Source organism: Balaenoptera physalus (genome assembly GCF_965194825.1).
Source record: "Balaenoptera physalus genome assembly, chromosome: 18".
In the NCBI taxonomy this organism is placed as follows: domain Eukaryota; kingdom Metazoa; phylum Chordata; class Mammalia; order Artiodactyla; family Balaenopteridae; genus Balaenoptera; species Balaenoptera physalus.
Window position 1 is genome coordinate 72,671,619 of NC_138899.1, and position 22,522 is coordinate 72,694,140.

Below are 22,522 nucleotides of genomic sequence, written 5' to 3' on the forward strand. Positions count from 1 at the left end.
CCTTGGTGCAAGTGGCAAACCACCACTCAAAACTTCTATAGGGCAGAGTCTCAGTCCTGTTTATTACATCATCCATGGTACAGTATATATATGAAGCTTAGTATTTGTTCATTTTAACTGAATCAGGTCAGAGCAATCTCTGTCAAAGGGAGGCAAGTTAGTGGAGTACTTCTAGATCATGGTCCTTTAAAGATGCCTCAAATTAGCTTCCTGCTTATCAGTCTTTCCTCCACTCCCCTTAGCTGACTTATAAGTTTTACATAGCTAAACCAAGTATTTCTAATTACTGCTTATTACTGATGTCTAATCATTAGAGCACAATAACTATCATGGATATTTTTAAACATCTCAGAGTAATGGCTTTAAGATTTACTTTAAACAACTAAATTTAACTAATCTGAGTTTAATCTTCACGATTTTCTCACTGAGCATGATCATCCCTATCAACTGAAACAATTACAGCAAACTTATCCTTAATTTTGAACTAATTAGTGAGAAAGAGTTATAAAACCTTTTTCAAGTATTGGGGAAAATGGTTATAATCAGGTGGTTCATGACAGTATAGTGTGAGGAAGAGCTGACCTCTACACGCCAAGGAAGCACAATTTTGAACCATTTGGCAGCTTCTTAAATAAGCTTAAAAAGTAAATATGTTCTCAGAGAAATTACTGGGTTTATTTTTAGACTAAGTATTTTTGGAATTTTTAACATTTCCAAATAGGAATACTCAAACCAAATACAATTTTCTCCAAACACCTACTGTAACCGGAAGCAAACGACTTGTGTAGCAAATTGAGTTTAAAAGTAAAAAAAAAAAGAAAGTAAAAAAAAAAAAAAAAAACACACACACACTCATGCACACATGCATCTTATAACAAAATAAAGTTCAACACTAACTTCCAAATTACTCTGGCTTACAAGTTTAACAAAGAATAAATAAATGCCTTGTCAAGTATTGTTACACAATGAAAGATCAAGCAACTCCAGGAGACAGAGACATACAAGAGGTTATCTTCTGAGACAATTTAAGTGGACCGAATCCTGGAAAGAAATTATTAAAACCAGACTCTGGGGCTTCCCTGGTGGCGCAGTGGTTGAGAATCTGCCTGCCAATGCAGGGGACACGGGTTCGAGCCCTGGTCTGGGAAGATCCCACGTGCCGCGGAGCAACTAGGCCCGTGAGCCACAATTACTGAGCCTGCGCGTCTGGAGCCTGTGCTCCGCAACAAGAGAGGCCGCGATAATGAGAGGCCCGCGCACCGCGATGAAGAGTGGCCCCCACTTGCCGCAACTAGAGAAAGCCCTCGCACAGAAACGAAGACCCAACACAGCCATAAATAATAACTAAATAACTAAATAAATAAACCCCCCCAAAAAAAAAAGTTAAAAAAAAAAACCAGACTCTGAAACAGATGGTTAACCTCGAAACTTTATTTCTTGGTTGAATGAATGAAAAAAAAGGGGGGAAAGGAGACAGAATAATATGCTACCTGGCAATAATTTTAAATATTGCTTAAGTCCTGAATAAAACAATACAGACCACGTGGATGCTTCTAAGCCTCCAGGAGATCGAAGGGCTGCCTCAATTCCACCACAAGAATATGACTGTGACTTTGAATAAATCAATCAAGTTACAATCTGAACCTAATTTCTCATGCATATAACGAGTGAGTTGGAGATCATCTAAGTTTCCTTATAGCTCTCTAACACTAACAAAGGAAATACAAATTTATTCTTTTCTAACATTGATTATATACAGTACTTGTCATCCAAGCCAAATCACAGTGAGCTCTCCTGTTAGTTCTAGGCACACATGATCAAAAAAAGTAGCACTGAGGAAGCCACAGGACAATCCTAATCTCCAAGAGGGAGAAGCAGAAAGAACACAATCTCCCAAAATATTCCCTCTACACAAAGTTTTGGGTACCATTCAGTCTTCACCAGGGCAAGCCCTGTCTAATACAGCATATCACTTTATTTTAGGCTTAACAAATTATTGACAAAGCCTGGTCCTCAAAACATAACTCTTTGTATCCGTTAAAGTTGCAAACCATTTTAAAATAAATTTAAAAATTAAAACTTTTATCCAACAGCCAGCTCAGTAGAACTAGTTGTCAAATACACTTAGTACAAAACATTCCACGACAACAAGGATCACTATCTTCACCAAGTTATCTCCTCTAATTTTTGGGAAAAGTGAGGAAAAAGGCATAACCAGACAAGAATGAAAGTGACAGGAAGAGTACAAAAGCTACTGTAAAAAAACAAAGTTAATACAAGGAGAATCAACCTCAACAAAATGGAGAAAATAAAAAAGGGCACAAAAGTACTTTAAGAAAAAATAAAGGCCAATACAAACACTACCTTGTCATTTAAAATACTCACACGTTCAAGCAAAACCCAGAGTATAATTTTTTAAACCATCAAAAAAGGCACAAAAAAAATTACTATTTCAGTAATCAAATATCTAACGTGCACCTTTTCTATATACATTCGTACATTTATTTTGAAAGAATAATGTTCTCAATCTTTTTTTTACAGTTGTTTTCAAAATAAATCTACCTTTCTATAAAAAGTTCCATGTTGAAACTGTCACCTACATATTCATCACTGTAAATTTTAATTAGGTTTTCTGCTATCACCAGACGATACCAGATTAATCGTTCCACAAACTGACCTGCACACACCACAGGAATGCTCATCTTATTGTCTAAAACTGCTAACATCTCCGACATAAGTACTGCATAAATAAGTGTCCTTTCTAGCCGTTATTTTGCTTAATACCATTTTTCTGTTTTTAACTATTTTACTTGACTACTGCTTACGTTAAGTATAGAAAATGCTCTATCTTGGAACTTCACCTACATGTGTTCAGAACAATGACTATACTGCCATTCAAGTTTTAAATAATTATGACTTATTTACAGCTCGCCTCATATATAAACACACTTGAATTTTTAGAAGTTATTAGGAAGACAGTAAAAGACCTCCAAAACTCACTCAAGACCGCAGACCAACCTTCGAAAGTAAAGGCTACATCCAAAGTCTCCCAAACGGTTTAACAAACAGAGTTGGGTAGGGTCGTTCAGGACAGTACTGCCCATCCATCACTTCATAACAGAAGTGTGAAAAGAGCGTTCAAAGCACGTCCTTCAAAATCAAATATAGGGTTCCCTTTCGGGGGTTGGTTAGGATGCCTAAACATGTGTCAAGTAGGCAGGGACCTGCTCTTTCAAACCCTACCCCGAGTTTACACGGGCCGCGAAGGAACGCAGGAACAGGAAACTCTGAAGCCAACGAGGTGCAGCGTTTCAGGGTTCAGACTCATTCCCTCGAATAACTGTACCGCGGCTTAGCGTAGCTTTAACGCATATACCAAAAGGCAACAGCAGCAAGAAACCACAAACAGCGTTTCCTCTCGACCAGAAACTTTTCAGGTGTCACTAAGATAAGAGACTGCGAAAATGTCAACGGTACAGCTGCACACCGTTTGCATGGTCGCTCCGACTCCCAGGCTTCCGAAAGGAAAGCTAGAACTCAGTGGTGGCCCGGGAGAAGCCACTCCAGCCCGTGCTGGACTCTTCCTCAACTAGGTCCTCGGGTGCCTCCAGCACCAGCTCCAAGAGGCGCGGTAGGCGCGCTTTATCTCCCACGACTGGCAAGTAACAGGATAAAAATGTCACTCGGTCGGCCCGTTGTCGCCGCCCGGAGCGGAGACTGCGCGGCGCGGGCGACCCAGCGGCGGGGGCGAGGGAGCCGAGGCCCGCACACCGCCCCGAGGTCAGCCCCGACCCGCGCTCCCCGCCCCTCGCCCGGAAGGGGGAAAACCCGCCCGCGGGAGGATTCAACAGGAGCGCCGCGCCGCCCGCCTGCCGCCCGGGAAACAGCCGCCGGGCGGCCGGGCGCGGGGGGAGGGGCGGCGGGGCGCGGGCGGCGGGGCGGCGGGCAGCCGGCGCGGACCCCCGGCCGCGCGCAAGGTCACCGCCCGCCGCCCGCCGCCCTCGACGCTGCGGGCGCCCCAGCCCGGCCAGGGCGGCAAGTTTAATTTCCAGAGGCTGCGGCGGAGCCCGCGGCGTGGAGGGAGCGCGCCGGCCGCGGGGCCCTCCCCACCCCCACCGCAGAACCCGGCCCACGCCCCCGGCCCGCGTCCTACTCCTCCCGGCCCCACCGCCGCCAGGCAGCCAGCGGCTGCAGCCCCCGATGCCGGGAGGCGAGTCTCGGCTGGCAGGCGGGCGGCGCTTGAGCCCCGCCACAGACTCAGCCGCGGTGGCGGGCGCTGAAAAATGGAGCGCGGCGACCAGAGGGAAGAGACATTTTCTTCCCGTTAACTGAATTGCTTCCTACCTCCGGGTGGCCGACTCGCTACTCCTCTCACTCCGCTGCTCTCCGGGATCCGCCGCCGCCGCCGCATCCAATCGCCTCCTCGCCCCCCTCCCCTTCCGCAGCCAGCCCGGCCGTTCCTCCTCCTCTCCGCTTCAAAATGGCGCCAAGCGCTATTCAGCGGCTGCTCCAATCGAACCGCTGCGGACAGCACCCGGGGGCAAGCAGAGCGCCGCGTGGGTGCGCAGCGCCCCCTGCCGACCGGACAGTCTCACGCACGCGCGCGCGCGTCCGCCGACCCCTCCGCCCGACTCCCCGCCGCCCCGCCCCGTGCGCGGGCGCGTGCCCGCCTCCGCTCCGCCCCTCCCCGCCCGTCGCTCGCGCACGCAGCCACACGGGCACGCCGCCGCTGTAGCCGCGGTGGCGGCGAGACTGGCAGTTGTTAATGCTTTCTCGCTTCCTTGACTTTTGCCGAAAACCACATAAATTGTTATATGTCTCTAGCCTTACGGGTAAAAGTTGGGAATTTTTTGGGGGGGGGGCGAATTTTTTAAAACAGTGAAACTGACTACTAATGTTGTGCGAAGTTAATAAAATTGGTGTTAACTACTTTGCTCCTTACTTGGGAACTCTGACCTAGTCACCTCAAAATGCCATAAAATAGCTTTTTTCTGCACTGTGTGTGTAATGTCTTTACTTAATCCCACAACTTTCCCGTTTTCAGGTATTGTTTAGGTAGCGGGTGGGGGGACATAGTAATTCCATCTGTAACAAAGCATTCCATTCATTCGTTTTATCACAGTTGTCTTTATCGGAGGCAGAAACAGTCTAAAGACCACAAGGACACCTTCCAGAAGGTGGGTTTCTAACCCCCTTCACCTCCAGGAGGTGCCACTCCTCCCTGCTGCAGCTGTGAGGGAATATGTTAAAAGTTGATCTGGCGATTACTATTAGGATGGAGAGAGGCAAATATCTTTAAGGCCTCAATGAAGTATAGCTGCTAACAAAAGAAACTATGTTTCATGCAACAGCAAATGGATTTACAGAAATTAGTAATCTAAACCTTCATTTAAAGCAACAGTTTAGGAAAACTGGAATCTGAAGTTGGTAATAAAAGAAAAATAAATTTCTGTGTTTAGGGCTTTAAAAAACAACCAAATGTGGGGCAGGGTGTATATGGGAAATCTCTGTACCTTCCTCTCAGTTTTGCTGTAAACGTAAAGCTGATCTAATAAAAGTAAAGTCCAAAAAATAACTAAGTTGTAATTCATCAGGAGCAATATGTGGCACCCATCAGCCCACACTTCTACTGGCTTTACACTAACAAAAGATTATTTTCCTTTCCGTAGAGAGAGGCAGATAAAAGAGACAGGATGAGAAAGGCACTGGGATTTCCAAACAGGGAGAATAGCAAGAAGGGAAAGGATGCCACAAAGGGAAATTAAGGTAAGGGGTTCTGAGATGACCTTTGCCTACAACACAGCTCGATGCCAGAGCCAGCAAACGTAAGCCAAGGCAGTTTCCTGCTGACTTTCTTTCTTTTTAAACATTGTTTTAGAGGTCTCATCTTGTTAAGCACATTTAGTTCCTTAAAGAGTTCTTGGACCATCTTCTTACCTACCTAATAACTAATGGTATTCCCGATCTTCTATGCAGACACTATACTGAAATTCTTAACTTTTTTTATTCTGAAGAACTCTCTGGGATCTTTGGGGATATGTGTGTTCTCGAAGATCATTTGGGTAAATATACAGACTTGTTAAAGTCTTCTTGGTTTCCTTGGAGTTACAATAAATAGCATAGGTCACCATTGTGATTGAGGTCCTGAGCTGCTGGCTGAGAATTCCTGAACGCACTGGGCAGAACAGCGAAAGCAAAGGTTTTTCACTCTTATCCATGGTCAGCACTCAGCAGTGTGTGCAGTCCATGGGCCTGATCTTGGTTAACGGGAGGAAATTGCATTTAGTTACACTGTAAATCCACGCTGGTCCAAAAGAAATATGATATGAACCATGTATGCAACATAAAATCTTCCAATTTTAAAAAATGAAAAGAAACCAGTGAAATTAGTTTTAATAACATTTTTATGTTATTAAACAGTATATCCAAAATATTGTCATTTGCACATATCAATATAAAATTTTATTAATGAGATAATTTACATTCTTCTGTTCATCTTGTGAATTTTACACTTAAAGCACATTTCAATTCCCATTAGTCATGTTTCAAGTGCTCAATAAGTACATGTGGCTAGGGGCTTCCTATGGTGAACAGCACAGCCAGTAGACTCTGGAATCAAAATGCTATTTTTTAACAACTTATAATAAATATCCAACATTGTTTCATAGTGTATTCTTTGCAACTGTTGAAGTTTGTTAAGAATTATGCCAGTACCAGTTGAAGTGCATGTATTTAAATATATATGAAAAGAAATTAGGACAATTTGAGACCTCTGGGACAACATCAAGTGCACTAATACTCTCATTATATGGGTCCCAGAAGGAGAAGAGAAAGAGAAAGGGCCTGAGAATATATTTGAAGACGTAATAGCTGAAAAATTCCCTAACCTGTGAAAGGAAACAGTCACCCAAGTCCAGGAAGCACAGAGTCCCATACAGAATTAACCCAAAGAGGAACACACCAACACACATTGTAATTAAAATGACAAAAATCAAATATATATGAATATACATATATTCATATAGTATTTTATATATATATAGTATAGTATATATATTGTTATTTTATGTTCATGTTTTTATTTTGATATAGAACAATGACTTATTCTAGATTTCATATTTATATCAAGTATATCATTGGCTCAGATATGTAAGAAAGCAAATGAGAACTGATTTAAAGAGCATTATGGGGACTTCCCTGGTGGTCCAGTGGTTGGGATTCCACACTCCCAATCTGTGTTGGATCCCTGGTCAGGGAACTAGATCCCACATGCGTGCCGCAACTAAGAGTTCGCACACCGCAACTAGAAGCCCGCATGCCGCAACTAAGGATTCCGCATGCCGCAGCTAGGAACTGGTGCAGCCAAAAAGATAAATATTTAAAAATAAATAAATAAATAAATATTTTAAAATAAATAAATAAAGAGCATTATGATTAGCCATTAGAATGAGCCATAATTCTCAGCAAGCAGTTTAACTTAATACCAGAAGCATACTTATAGTAATACATGAGCTCCTTTAAACACAGTTTCATCTAGAATAAAATTTCTTTATATGGTGTTAGAAGTCATGAGTAATAGAACAATCTGGCCAGATGACTGAATGGAATAAAAGTGAGGACTCTCTCCCTAACAGCCTATTTATATTTTGATTTTAATGAACTGTCTGGTATCCAGGGCAACTCCTGCTACTGTTGATTAGGTAGGTCTGAGGCTCTGCAGCGGCCTACCCCTACTTATTCAACCAGACTCGTTTACTTAACTTAGCCACTTTAATTTACTTCTCATTACTCTATACTTCTCCACTTCCCACAACCATGCTGCTTTGGCCCATGACTTCCTTTGCCTATAGATTTACCCTTCATCTTAATTTTCTTTTTCCTCTCCATAGTCTTACTGCCTATTTACAACTGTAGAAAATGTTTGCCTCACTATTTTTAAAAAGGGCAAAAAAGGAAACACTCTATATTCTTTTCCAAAGATTTCAAACTTCTCCCCAAGCAGGGTATGGATATTATATTAATTCTATATGTATACGCATATTTTAAAAGCCTGGTCTTTGTAAGTTCATATCACATCTATCCATTGTAGAGGGGAGACTTCCTTTATATAGGATCAAACTAGGTGTGACTTCTTATACAAAATGTACCTAATAGTCCTTTAATTACTTGATAGGTGCTTTTTAAATTTTATTATCTGTTTGCTTATATATATATTATTGCATTAGAGCTGGTTAGGAAAGGGTTTCAGAAAGATGCCATGAAAAGATTTTGAGAATTTTAGGGTTCATAGAGCATAGAAATGATCACCTCTTTCAATTCATTTTACATAAAAAAACTGAGACAAATAGCTAAGTGATTTGTCCAGGGATCCATAGTCAGGGGAAATTTTTTAGTGAATCTCATCATCTTCCAACTAATTTAGAAAGTATGTAATTTTAAAATCCCATTTCATCTTACAATCATGCTTGAATCTCTTTTTAAATTAAGTCCCATGTAAATCATAAACAAATATGATAAATTTGTGGAAATACTAACTGACTTATGAGGAGACCAGAAAAATGGATCAGCTCGATGCTTTGTGATGACCTAGAGGGGTGGGATAGGGAGGGTGGGAGGGAAGCTCAAGAGGGAGGGGATATGGGGATGTATGTATACATACAGCTGATTCACTTTGTTGTACAGCAGAAACTAACACAACATTGTAAAGCAATTATACTCCAATAAAGATATTTTTAAAAAAGTATAGTGCATGGTTGCTTCAATATGTTCTCTCAAACTTGTTATACATATAAATACATAAAAAATATATATAAATATTACACATACAATATATATTTTTTAGACTTTACTTTTTTATTGTGGTAAAAAAAATCATGAAATTTACCATTCTAACATTTTTAGGTGCCCAGTTCAGTAGTCTTAAGCATATTTACATTGTTGTGAAACAGATCTCCAGACTTTCTTCACCTTGCAAAACTGAGACTCTATACCCATTAAGTAACAACTCCTTTTCTCCCCAGCCTGTGGTAACTCCCATTCTACTTTCAGTTTCTATGAATTTGACTACTTTAGACACCTCATATAAGTGGGATCGTACAGTACTTGTCTTTTCATGAATGACTTATTTCACTCAGCATAATGACAGATTTTACTTTTTAAGAGTTCCAAAGCTAGATGATTGAGAGATTTTTAAACAAAATATAATACCTCCTGTTACCATATAAAGAGAAATTCATGTTTCTCTAAAAAAGCATTTATCATCAATTCAACTTCAGGAAAAAATAAAGAGATATGGAAACAAGAGGAATTTCACTTGAAAATAATGAGAATGACATAGGAGAGTTTAGACTGCAGCTCTGAATATGAATGCAAAAGTATACGAATTCCTACAATATGATATATTTCATACATATCAATATTCAACCACTAATCAATGTTTTTATTTTACACAATCAACAAAATCAGCATGCCAATGTAAGATAGCTAAAAACACCAAACCAATTTTTCAATGTAATGTTTCTGTTCTAGTCAAACAGTCTATTTTTGTGTATTGGGTAATAGCCTACTCTGTATCCAACCAAATGTGTATCAGGTGAATTAACTTGACTGCTGATATTTCTCTTCATAGATATATAAGAAGCATCCTTTGTTTTAATAGAGGAATTCTATTTCTTGTCCTGGCTGTATTTGTAAAAACAAATACAGTAATATTTGAAAATTAACTCTATTCAGCAGCCAGCAGATGGAGCTGTTGAAAAATATTGCCATTAGTAAAAAAAAAAAAAAAAAAAAAAAAAAATTAATTTACTGAAATACAACCAGTTTAGGTATACTGTTTTCTTTTAATGTGTAAATAATGTGTTTACTGTAGAGAAATCTGGAAATGCAGTTAAGATTAAAAGGGAAAAGAAACCAATTATAATCATGCCACCAGAGAAAAATGCCTTTAATGCTTTAGTATATATCAGTCCAGAATATATTCTATTCATATATTTATACATATATGTTATAAAAATGTAATTTTATATGTATTTTAATATAAATTTAATATATTAAATATATATTTATAATGTTTTATAATCTGCCTTCTCTCCTTGAAAACATCAGATGTATTTGCTTATAGAGAAATCTCCACAAGCCTCTTAGATAGCCTCATCCACCAGAGGGCAGACAGCAGAAGCAAGAAGAACTACAATCCTGCAGCCTGTGGAACAAAAACCACATTCACAGAAAGATAGACAAGATGAAAAGGCAGAGGGCTATGTACCAGATGAAGGAACAAGATAAAACCCCAGAAAAACAACTAAATGAAGTGGAGATAGGCAACCTTCCAGAAAAAGAATTCAGAATAATGATAGTGAAGATGATCCAGGACCTCGGAAAAACAATGGAGGCAAAGATCGAGAAGATGCAAGAAATGTTTAACAAAGACCTAGAAGAATTAAAGAACAAACAAACAGAGATGAACAATACAATAACTGAAATGAAAACTACACTAGAAGGAATCAATAGCAGAATAACTGAGGCAGAAGAATGGATAAGTGACCTGGAAGACAGAATGATGGAATTCACTGCTGCAGAACAGAATAAAGAAAAAAGAATGAAAAGAAATGAAGACAGCCTAAGAGACCTCTGAGACAACATTAAACACAACAACATTCGCATTATAGGGGTCCCAGAAGGAGAAGAGAGAGAGAAAGGACCAGATAAAATATTTGAAGAGATTATAGTTGAAAACTTCCCTAACATGGGAAAGAAAATAGCCACCCAAGTCCAGGAAGTGCAGCGAGTCACAAACAGGATAAACCCAAGGAGAAACACACTGAGACACACAGTAATCAAATTGGCAAAAAATAAAGACAAAGAAAAATTATTGAAAGCAGCAAGGGAAAAACGACAAATAACATACAAGGGAACTCCCATAAGGTTAACAGCTGATTTCTCAGCAGAAACTCTACAAGCCAGAAGGGAGTGGCATGATATACTTAAAGTGATGAAAGGGAAGAACCTATAACCAATATTACTCTACCCAGCAAGGACCTCATTCAGATTCGATGGAGAAATCAAAAGCTTTACAGACAAGCAAAAGCTACGAGAATTCAGCACCACCAAACCAGCACTACAACAAATGCTAAAGGAACTTCTCTAAGTGGGAAACACAAGACAAGAAAAGGACCTACAAAAACAAACCCAAAACAATTAAGAAAATGGTCATAGGAACATACATATCGATAATGACCTTAAACGTGAATGGATTAAATGCTCCAACCAAAAGACATAGGCTTGCTGAATGGATACAAAAACAAGACCCATAGATATGCTGTCTACAAGAGACCCACTTCAGACCTAGGGACACATACAGACTGAAAGTGAGGGGATGGAAAAAGATATTCCATGCAAATGGAAATCAAAAGAAAGCTGGAGTAGCAATACTCATATCAGATAAAATAGACTTTAAAATAAAGAATGTTACAAGAGACAAGGAAGAACACTACATAATGATCAAGGGATCAATCCAAGAGGAAGATATAACAATTATAAATATATATGCACCCAACGTAGGCGCACCTCAATACATAAGGCAACGGCTAACAGCTATAAAAGAGGAAATCGACAGTACCACAGTAATAGTGGGGGACTTCAACACCTCACTTACACCAATGGACAGATCATCCAAAATGAAAATAAATAAGGAAAGAGAAGCTTTAAATGACACAATAGACCAGACAGATTTAACTGTTATTTATAGAACATTCCATCCAAAAACAGCAGATTACACTTTCTTCTCAAGGGTGCACGGAACATTCTCCAGGATAGATCACATCTTGGGTCACAAATCAAACCTCAGTAAATTTAAGAAAATTGAAATCATATCAAGCATCTTTTCTGACCACAACGCTATGAGATTAGAAATGAATTACAGGGAAAAAAACGTAAAAAACACAAACACATGGAGGCTAAACAATACGTTACTAAATAACCAAGAGATCACTGAAGAAATCAAAGAGGAAATCAAAAAATACCTACAGACAAATAACAATGAAAACACGATGATCCAAAACCTATGGGATGCAGCAAAAGCAGTTCTAAGAGGGACGTTTATAGCTATACAAGCCTACCTCAAGAAACAAGAAAAATCTCAAATAAACAATCTAACCTTACACTTAAAGGAACTAGAGAAAGAAGAACAAACAAAACCCAAAGTTAGCAGAAGGAAAGAAATCATAAAGATCAGAGCAGAGATAATGAAGTAGAAACAAAGAAAACAATAGCAAAGATCAATAAAACTAAAAGCTGGTTCTTTGAGAAGATAAAATAGATAAACCATTAGCCAGACTCATCAAGAAGAAGAGGGAGAGGACTCAAATCAATAAAATTAGAAATGAAAAAGGAGAAGTTACAACAGACACCGCAGAACTACAAAGCATCCTAAGAGACTACTACAAGCAACTCTATGCCAATAAAATGGACAATCTGGAAGAAATGGACAAATTATTAGAAAGGTATAACCTTCCAAGACTGAACCAGAAAGAAATAGAAAATATGAACAGACCAATCACAAGTAATGAAATTGAAACTGTGACTAAAAATCTTCCAGCAAACAAAAGTCCAGGACCAGAAGGCTTCACAGGTGAATTCTATCAAACATTTAGAGAAGAGCTAACACCCATCCTTCTCAAACTCTTCCAAAAAATTGTGGAGGAAGGAACACTCCCAAACTCATTCTATGAGGCCACCATCACCCTGATACCAAAACCAGACAAAGATACTACAAAAAAAGAAAATTACAGACCAATGTCACTGAATATAGATACAAAAATCCTCAACAAAATACTAGCAAACAGAATCCAACAACACATTAAAAGGATCATACACCATGGTCAAGTGGGATTTATCCCAGGGATGCAAGGATTCTTCAATATATGCAAATCAATCAATGTGATACACCATATTAACAAATTGAAGAATAAAAACCATATGATCATCTCAATAGATGCAGAAAAAGCTTTTTACAAAATTCAACACGCATTTATGATAAAAAACTCTCCAGAAAGTGGGCATAGAGGGAACCTACCTCAACATAATAAAGGCCATATATGACAAACCCACAGCAAGCATCATTCTCAATGGTGAAAAACTGAAAGCATTTCCTCTAAGATCAGGAATGAGACAAGGATGTCCACTCTCACCACTATTATTTAACATAGTTTTGGAAGTCCTAGCCACGGCAGTCAGAGAAGAAAAAGAAATAAAAGGAATACAAATTGGAAAAGAAGAAGTAAAACTGTCACTGTTTGCAGATGACATGATACTATACATAGAGAATCCTAAAAATGCCACCAGAAAACTACTAGAGCTAATCAATGAACTTGGTAAAGTTGCAGGACACAAAATTAATGCACAAAAATCTCTTGCATTCCTATACACTAATGATGAAAAATCTGAAAGAGAAATTATGGAAACACTCCCATTTACCACTGCAACAAAAAGAATAAAATACCTAGGAATAAACCTACCTAGGGAGACAAAAGACCTGTATGCAGAAAACTATAAGACACTGATGAAAGAAATTGAAGATGATACCAACAGATGGAGAGATATACCATGTTCTTGGATTGGAACAATCAATATTGTGAAAATGACTATACTACCCAAAGCAATCTACAGATTCAATGCAATCCCTATCAAATTACCAATGGCATTTTTTACGGAACTAGAACAAAATATCTTAAAATTTGTATGGAGACACAAAAGACCCCGAATAGCCAAAGCAGTCTTGAGGGAAAAAAACGGAGCAGGAGGTATCAGACTCCCTGACTTCAGACTACACTACAAAGCTACAGTAATCAAGACAATATGGTACTGGAACAAATACAGAAACATAGATCAATGGAACAAGATAGAAAGCCCAGAGTTAAACCCACGCACCTATGGTCAACTAATCTATGACAAAGGAGGCAAGGATATACAATGGAGAAAAGACAGTCTCTTCAATAAGTGGTGCTGGGAAAACTGGACAGCTACACGTAAAAGAATGAAATTAGAACACTCCCTAACACCATACACAAAAACAAACTCAAAATGGATTAGAGACCTAAATGTAAGACCGGACACTCTAAAACTCTTAGAGGAAAACATAGGAAGAACACTCTTTGACATACATCACAGCAAGATCTTTTTTGATCCACCTCCTAGAGTAATGGAAATAAAAACAAAAATAAACAAATGGGACCTAATGAAACTTAAAAGCTTTTGCACAGCAAAGGAAACCAGAAAAAAGACGAAAAGACAACCTTCAGAATGGGAGAAAATATTTGCAAACGAATCAATGGACAAAGGATTAATCTCCAAAATATATAAACAGCTCATGCAGGTCAATAATAAAGAAACAAACAACCCAATCCAAAAATGGGCAGAAGACCTAAGTAGACATTTCTCCAAAGAAGACATACAGGTGGCCAAGAAGCACATGAAAAGCTGCTCAACATCACTAATTATTAGAGAAATGCAAATCAAAACTACAATGAGGTATCACCTCACACCTGTTAGAATGGGCATCATCAGAAAATCTACAAACAACAAATGCTGGAGAGGGTGTGGAGAAAAGGGAACCCTCTTGCACTGTTGGTGGGAATGTAAATTGATACAGCCACTATGGAGAACAGTATGGAGGTTCCTTAAAAAACTAAAAATAGAATTACCATATGATCCAGCAATGCCACTACTGGGCATATACCCAGAGAAAACCGTAATTCAAAAAGACACATGCACCCCAATGTTCATTGCAGCACTATTTACAATAGCCAGGTCATGGAAGCAAGCTAAATGCCCATCGACAGACGAATGGATAAAGAAGATGTGGTACATATATACAATGGAATATTACTCAGCCATAAAAGGGAACAAAATTGGGTCATTTGTGGAGACATGGATGGATCTAGAGACTGTCATACAGAGTGAAGTAAGTCAGAAAGAGAAAAACAAATATCGTATATTTACGCATGTATGTGGAACCTAGAAAAATGGTGCAGATGAACCGGTTTGCAGGGCAGAAGTTGAGACACAGATGTAGAGAACAAACGTATGGACACCAAGGGGGGAAAGCCGCGGGGGTGTGGGGATGGTGGTGTGATGAATTGGGCAATTGGGATTGTCATGTATACACTGATGTGTATAAAATTGATGACTAATAAGAACCTGCTGTATAAAAAAATAAATAAAATAAAATTCAAGAATTAAGAAAAAAATAGGGAGAGTGAGAATGAGAGTAGAGACTGATTACATTAATTATGCTTATTTGGTACATTAAAAAAAAAAAAAAGAAATCTCCAGGGTTAATATTTAAAATATTTGCAACTGTACAGGACAGGCAAGGACCTATCAGAATGGATACAGCCTGTAACTTGAGCAGGATGCTGTATGCTCCCTGCTGTGCCAAGCATTCACCCTTTAGTTGATGGAGAGTGGGCAAGGTCTGCAGGGTGACAGGGAGGGGCTGGAGTGCCCAAGAAGGAAGGAGAGTGCGCAGGGGGTCAGGAAAGTGACCATGTAACAACCTTATAGAAGTATTTTATTATTTTAATAACTGATACAGCCACAGCAATGCACAGCAGCTGAACTATCAGCTCTAAAATATTCGGAAGAATATACAGTCCCTGACTTAAGATGGTTCAAATTATGATTTTGAGTTTGCATCTTTTCCCAGGGTAGTGATATGAGGTACAACACTCTCTCAGGATGCTGGGCACTGGAAGCAAGCCAGAGCCATACGATCATGGGGGTAAATAACGAATATACTTACAGCCATTCTGGACCCATACAACCATTCTGTTTTTCACTTTCAGTACAGTATTCAATGAATTACATGAGATATTCAACACGTTGTTATGAAATAAGCCTTGTGTTACATTATCTTGCTCAACTGTAGGCTAACGTTAGGTGTTCTGAGCACATTTAAGGTAGACTAACCTAAGCTGTGATGTTGGGCAGGTTAGGTGTATTAAATGCATTTTCAACTTACAGTATTTTCAACTTATGATGGGTTTATCAGGATGTAACCCCACTGTAAGTCGAGGAAGATCTGTACAAGGATACGCAAACTTAGGGGACCTCTAGGAGGGAATCTGAGTGGCTTGGGAACCATGGTGGAAGAGAAATATTTCACTGTGTTCCCTTTGGTACCATGATTATGTATTTTAACATTAAAAATGACTTAAATAAAATATCATGAATAACTTTCAGGTGAATAAATACACATATATCATTATTTTTAGGACTATATACTACTATCCCCTGGTGTAGGTATACCATAATTTATTTTATTTATTTCTTTATTTAAATTTATTTATTTTATTTATTTATTTTTGGCTGCTTTGGGTCTTCATTGCTGCACACAGGCTTTCTCTAGTTGCGGTGCGCAGGGGCTACTCTTCCTTGTGGTGCGCGGGCTTCTCATTGCAGTGGCTACTCTTGTTGCAGAGCACAGGCTCTAGAGCACAGGCTCAGTAGTTGTGGCGCATGGGCTTAGTTGCTCTGCAGCATGTGGGATCTTCCCGGACCAGGGCTCGAACCCGTGTCCCCTGCATTGACAGGTGGATTCTTAACCACTGCACCACCAGGGAAGCCCCCATAATTTATTTAATGAACCTCTATTGTTGAACAGTTCAGTAATGAATCGTAACATAAAATATGTTTAAATCCATGGGTTCATATATTTTTTTTAAATTTATTTTTTAAATTAATTTTTATGGGAGTATAGTTGCTTTACAGTGTTGTGTTAATAATATATTTTTTAAATAAAAACACTTAGTCACTGTTGGAGAGATCTATTTTGAGATCTGGCAAATAAAGAGAAAGAATCCATCCCTGCTCTACACAAGCTATAGCAGTAAATAATCAAATAGTTTTCTGTGAACAGAAGTAGTCCAGCTAATAAATGAAGAAGGAATGACAGAATTAGAATATCATCTTTTTTTAAACCCAAATGAAAATAATAGATGCAGACATTGAACATAAATACCTGCTAACATTACACAGAAAGACAACTGAACATTAGATGCTCCCTGATGGAAGAACAAAGCAGCACCTCTGCAGTAATATTTCCATAATAATCCAACCTGAATCTGATCAAGTCTCTAGATGCAAGTACCAATTTACAAGAAATATGGAGGGACATGACATGGTTTCTTAAATAAATTCCAAGGCTCACACCAAAACCAAAGGAAACAAAAGCAAAAATAAACAAATGGGACTACAACAAACCAAAAAGTTTTTGCACAGCAAAGAAAACCATTAACAAAATGAAAAAGCAACCTACTGAATGGGAGAAAATATTTGCAAATCATATATCTGATAAGGGATTAATATCCAAAATATGTAAAGAACTCAGACATCTCAAAAGTAAAAAATTTTTAAATCTGATTTTCAAATGGGCAGAAATCCTGAATAGACATCTTTCCAAAGAAGACATACAGATGGGCAATGGGTACATGAAAAGATGCCTAACATCCCAAATGATCAAGGAACTGAAAATCAAAAACACAATTAGATATCACCTCACACTTGTTAGAACGGATATAAGAAATATTAAAAATAACGTGTTGGCAGGGATGTAGAGAAAAGGGAATCCTTTTGCACTGTTGGTGGGAATGTGAATTGGTGCAGCTGCTACGGAAAAAAGTGTGGAGCTTCCTCAAAAAATTAAAAGCAGAACTACCACATGATCCACCAATTCCATTCCTGAGTGTTTATCCAAAGAACACAAAACCACTAACTTGAAAGGATACCTGCACCCCCACGTTCACTGCGGCTCTATTCACAACAGCCAAGGTATGGAAGCAACCTCAGTGCCCATCGACAGGAGAGTGGGTAAACAAGATGTGGTTCACATATATACAATGGAATATTACTCTGCCATAAAAATCATGAAATCTTGCCACTTGCAACAACATAGATGGACCTTGAGAGCATTATGCTAAGTGAAATAAGTCAGAGAGGAAAAGACAAATACCACATGGTCTCACTTTTACATGGAATCTAAAAAAACAAAACAAAACAGACAAACGAAAAACCAAGCTCCTAAACACAGAGAACAGATTGGTGGCTGCCAGTGGTAGGGGTTGAGGGGGTGGGTGAAATGGTAAAGGGGGAAAAGGGTACAAACTCCCAGTTGTAAAATAGGTCATGCATATGTAATGTATAGTTGGTAATACTGTATTGCATATTTGAAAGTTGCTGAGAGTAAATCTTAAAAGTTCTCATCACAAGAGAAAAAAATTCTGTGACGATGTATGGTGACAGATGTTAACTGAATTTATCGTGGTGGTCATCTTGCAATATATACAAATATAGAATCATTATGTTGTACACCTGAAACTAATAAAACGATGTATGACAATTACACCTCAATAAAAATAAAAATAAAAATAATTAATTCCGGACTTCCCTGGTGGCGCAGTGGTTAAGAATCCACCTGCCGTCTATTGTATTTCTGACCCTATGTAGGGAGTGAATAAACAGAAATGACTAAGACATGGTCCCTGTGCTCAAAGAAGACAACCTAATGGTGTACTTTCTTCTGAAATATGCTGATATTGTTACCATACCAGAATCATGATTATGGTTGGTTAAACACATTGGTTAAATGTGGTCATTCTTTTGGTTGAAGCAACAGAAGTTGAGCCTCTTTAGTCAGAGGATAATTTTTAGATGAGGTGGGACCTGAAGGAAGGATTTGAATACACCAAAGGGAGAAAGAGCATTCCACATGGATGGAAATATGGAAGCGAGAAAGAATCTAGTTTTTAGAAGACAGCATGGCATCTGCCTGACCTGACAAGGAGTCAAGGTCATTCACTGAAATCAAGTGGGAGAAAAGGGGATTGCTGCAATGTTTAAAGTGTAAATAAAGTCTTTGGAAAGAGATATGGCCAGGAAGTCAGGAGATCTGGTTTTAGTTTTGTAATCTTGAGCCAGTCAGCCTTAATCTAGCAAGTATTAATTCTCCTATTCATAGAATGAGGGCAAAAATACATATTTGTCTATCATGTAATGCATATCTTCGCCACAGAAGGGTTTCTAGCCTGAATAAGAACATAAAGCAAATTGCTTTAAGCTCTTGGAAGAAAGATGCTCTTCAAATCTAGGAAATTATATTAAGATTTTATATTCATTCACTTTTATATGTGGTTTTGCTAAAAGAGAAAGATTAGTTTGAAATTTATCCTGCTGTTTGGGTAAAATGGTAAAAATGTCTTCCTGATTTTTTTCTGAGCATAAAGTAAAACTTATTGTCCTCAGCTAAGTAGATTACCAGCCATTTTCTTTGAACATCCAGAGCTCAAAAGTAGCATCTGTCTTATTCATATATAACCTAAAAAATAACACGTAAACTTTTTAAAGATAAGTTAAATGCATGAAACAGTTTTTAGTTCCAAATTTGTTTTTTCCTTTCTGTGTAATATAAACTGAATCTTTCTTAATATTAATTTTAGCAGTTTCCAGAAAGGTTAATACAAACAAGTTTCTTTCAAGTATAAAAAAAAAAAAAAAGAATCCACCTGCCAATGCAGGGGACACGGGTTCGAGTCCTGGTCCGGGAAGATCCCACATGGTGCAGAGCAACTAAGCCCGTATGCCACAACTACTGAGCCTGCGCTCTAGAGCCCGTGAGCCACAACTACTGAAGCCCGTGTGCCTACAGCCCATGCTCCGCAACAAGAGAGGCCACCGCAACGAGAAGCCCGCACACCGCAACGAAGAGTAGCCCCTGCTCACCGCAACTAGAGAAAGCCCAGGCGCAGCAACGAAGACCCAACACAGACATAATTAATTAATTAATTAATTAATTAATTTAAAAAAACTCCAAGGGGGGAATAAATGAGAGATGGAAAGGGAACCTAAACACTAAAAGAGGTTAACCAATCAAACAATTGCAATATGTGGACCAACTTGCATTCTGATTCAAGAAAATAAACTATAAAAAAAAATTATGACATTTATGAGACATTTGGAAATTAGAACACTGGATATTTAACATCATTGCTTAATTTTTAGGTATAATGGTTATGTTAAAATTTTTAACTGATATGAAGTATTCTGTTTCTTGATCTAGGTATTAATTACCCAGTATGTTTAATTTGTGAAAATTTGGTGAGCAGCATCTGACTAAAAAATGGGCCAAAGAATTTAACAGACACTCCACCAAATAAGGTATACAGGTGGCAAATAAGCATATGAAAAGATACTCTACATCATATGTCATTAAGGAAGTACAAATTAAAACAATGAGATACCACTACACACTTATTACAAAAGCCAAAAGCCAAAATACTGACAATACCAAATGCTGACGAGGTTGCAGAGCAATAGGAACTCTCATTCATTGCTGGTGGGAACGCAAAAATGGTATGGCTACTTTGGAAGACAGTTTGGCAGTTCCTTACAAGACTAAACATATTCTTGCCATATGATCTAGCAATCACACTCCTTCGATTTACCCAAGGGAGCTGAAAACTTACGTCCATGTGAAAACCTGAACACAAACATTTATAGCAGTTTTATTCATAATTGCCAAAACTAGGAAGCAATCGAGATGTCCATCAGTAGCTAAATGGATAAATGAACTGTGGTACATCCAGATGATGGATTATTATCCAATGCTAAAAAGAAATCATCTATCAACTCATGAAAAGATATTGTGGAAACTTAAGTGCATATTACTAAGTCAAAGAAGCCAGTCTGAAAATGCTACATACTATATGATTCCAACTATATGACATTCTGGAAAAGTCAGAACTATGGTGACAGTGAAAAGATCAGTGGTTACCAGTGGCTGGGGTGAGTAGGGAGGAGGAACAGGTGGAGCACAGAGGATTTTTAGGGCAGTGAAAATACTCCTACAATACTGTAAGAATGGATATATGTCAATATTCATTTGTCCAAACCCAGAGTGTATGACACCACGAGTGAACCCTAATGTAACCTACAGACTTTGGGTGATTATCATGTGTCAACGTAAGCTCATCAATTGTAATCAATGCACCACTCTGGTGGGGGATGCTGATAATTGGGGAAGCTATGCATGTGTAGGGGCAAAGATTATATGGGCAATCTCTATAACTTCTCTCAATTTTGCTGTGAAGCTAAAACTTCTCTAAAAATAATCTTTATTAAAAAATTTGATGAGCAGCCATGTGTATGTACACTACACTTCAATATAAAAAATATAACTACAAATAAATAACATGACATCAAATGATTTTTTTTAGAAAAGAGAAATAATATGATATCTAGAATTTGCTTCAACATAATACAGACACAGGGAAAGTGGATGGAGTATGTATGTAACAAGACTGGCCCCAAGTTGATAATTGTTGAAGTTGGATGATGAACACGATACTTCTTTATGCTCTTCTGTCCACTTTTGTATATATTTAAAATAGTCTAGAAAAATATGTTTTTAAATGTATAGATTTAAATTTTTTGATACATATTGCCAAACTGCCCTCCAGAAAGATTGTTCCAATTTTTACTTTACTAGTCATGTAAATCAACACGCACACATACCAGTATTAATGCAATTTTATAAAAACAAAATTAGAGATAATGACATCACTGGGTATCTTAATTCATACAACAGTTAGTTTGGGTTTTTGCTTGGTACAATGTTATAAAGTACCATAAGTATTTTAAATGATCATATTATTTCTTTTCATTAAAGAGTGGTTAGTGAATTAAGTCTAATGTCTAGAGATAGCCTGAAATAAATTAGAAAGAAGCCTAATTAAAAAGATGAGTTAGCACCTCAAAGTGAAAAGACCTACCTAAAGTATATGAGGACACACACATCTACATACAAAGGCATTATAGGGTTGTGTAAAGAGAGTGGATTTTGATATCCCATGAACCTAAGTTAGATCCCAACCCCACACTGTGAACTTTGAAAAAACAAGTTACTTAACCTTTCAAATACTCGATTTAATCATCTGTAAAATCTAAGTAACATTATCAGCCATCTTTCAGAGATGTTGAAAGAGATAATTCAAAATATTATATGTGAAGCCCCAGATACTATTTTTGGGGTGTTGTAGTCACCTAATAAATGGAAAATATTATTAAATTCTATGGGTAAGTAATTTTATGTTCTATAAGAAACCTCTTAAAATAAGCTAAGATTGACATATTGTCAATTATTTACAATATTTTATAAACATGGCAAAGAACAGGAGTTGGTAACCTTTCAAAGATGGTATGGAAAGTCTTCATTCAACTCCTTGGCAAAGATGCTGCAGTTCTTTTTTATGACTTGGGAGCATTACCAGGCTGCTGAAGGCAGTGCTAGCATTTCAAAGGCATTTCCTTTGAAAATGCAGAGCTTGAAGTAGAGGGGATGCTGGGGATGCGGAGGCTAAGTTTAAGTCAGCAAGCAGCTTATCAGTTGCTGAAAAAAGAGAGAGAAACTGACTGTCAGTGGAAAGGAGACAAGAGTGAGTCAGAGGCTAGGCACCGGGGGAGAGTCAAA

At 38.3% G+C, this 22,522-nt stretch overlaps 1 protein-coding gene across 5 annotated transcripts in view; it reads right to left on the reverse strand.

Annotated features, from left to right (window-relative positions):
- Window positions 1–8,567, reverse strand: part of PDS5B (PDS5 cohesin associated factor B) — a 199,996-nt gene extending 191,429 nt beyond the window's left edge. For 3 of the 5 annotated variants that reach the window (XM_082435491.1, XM_082435493.1, XM_082435489.1), the window contains exon 1: window positions 4,345–8,567. The gene's annotated coding sequence lies outside the window, so the exon portion shown is untranslated. The remainder of the gene's footprint in view (window positions 1–4,344) is intronic. The other 2 variants (XM_082435492.1, XM_082435490.1) reach the window with 1 other exon arrangement.
- Between the last annotated feature and the right edge of the window lie 13,955 nt (window positions 8,568–22,522).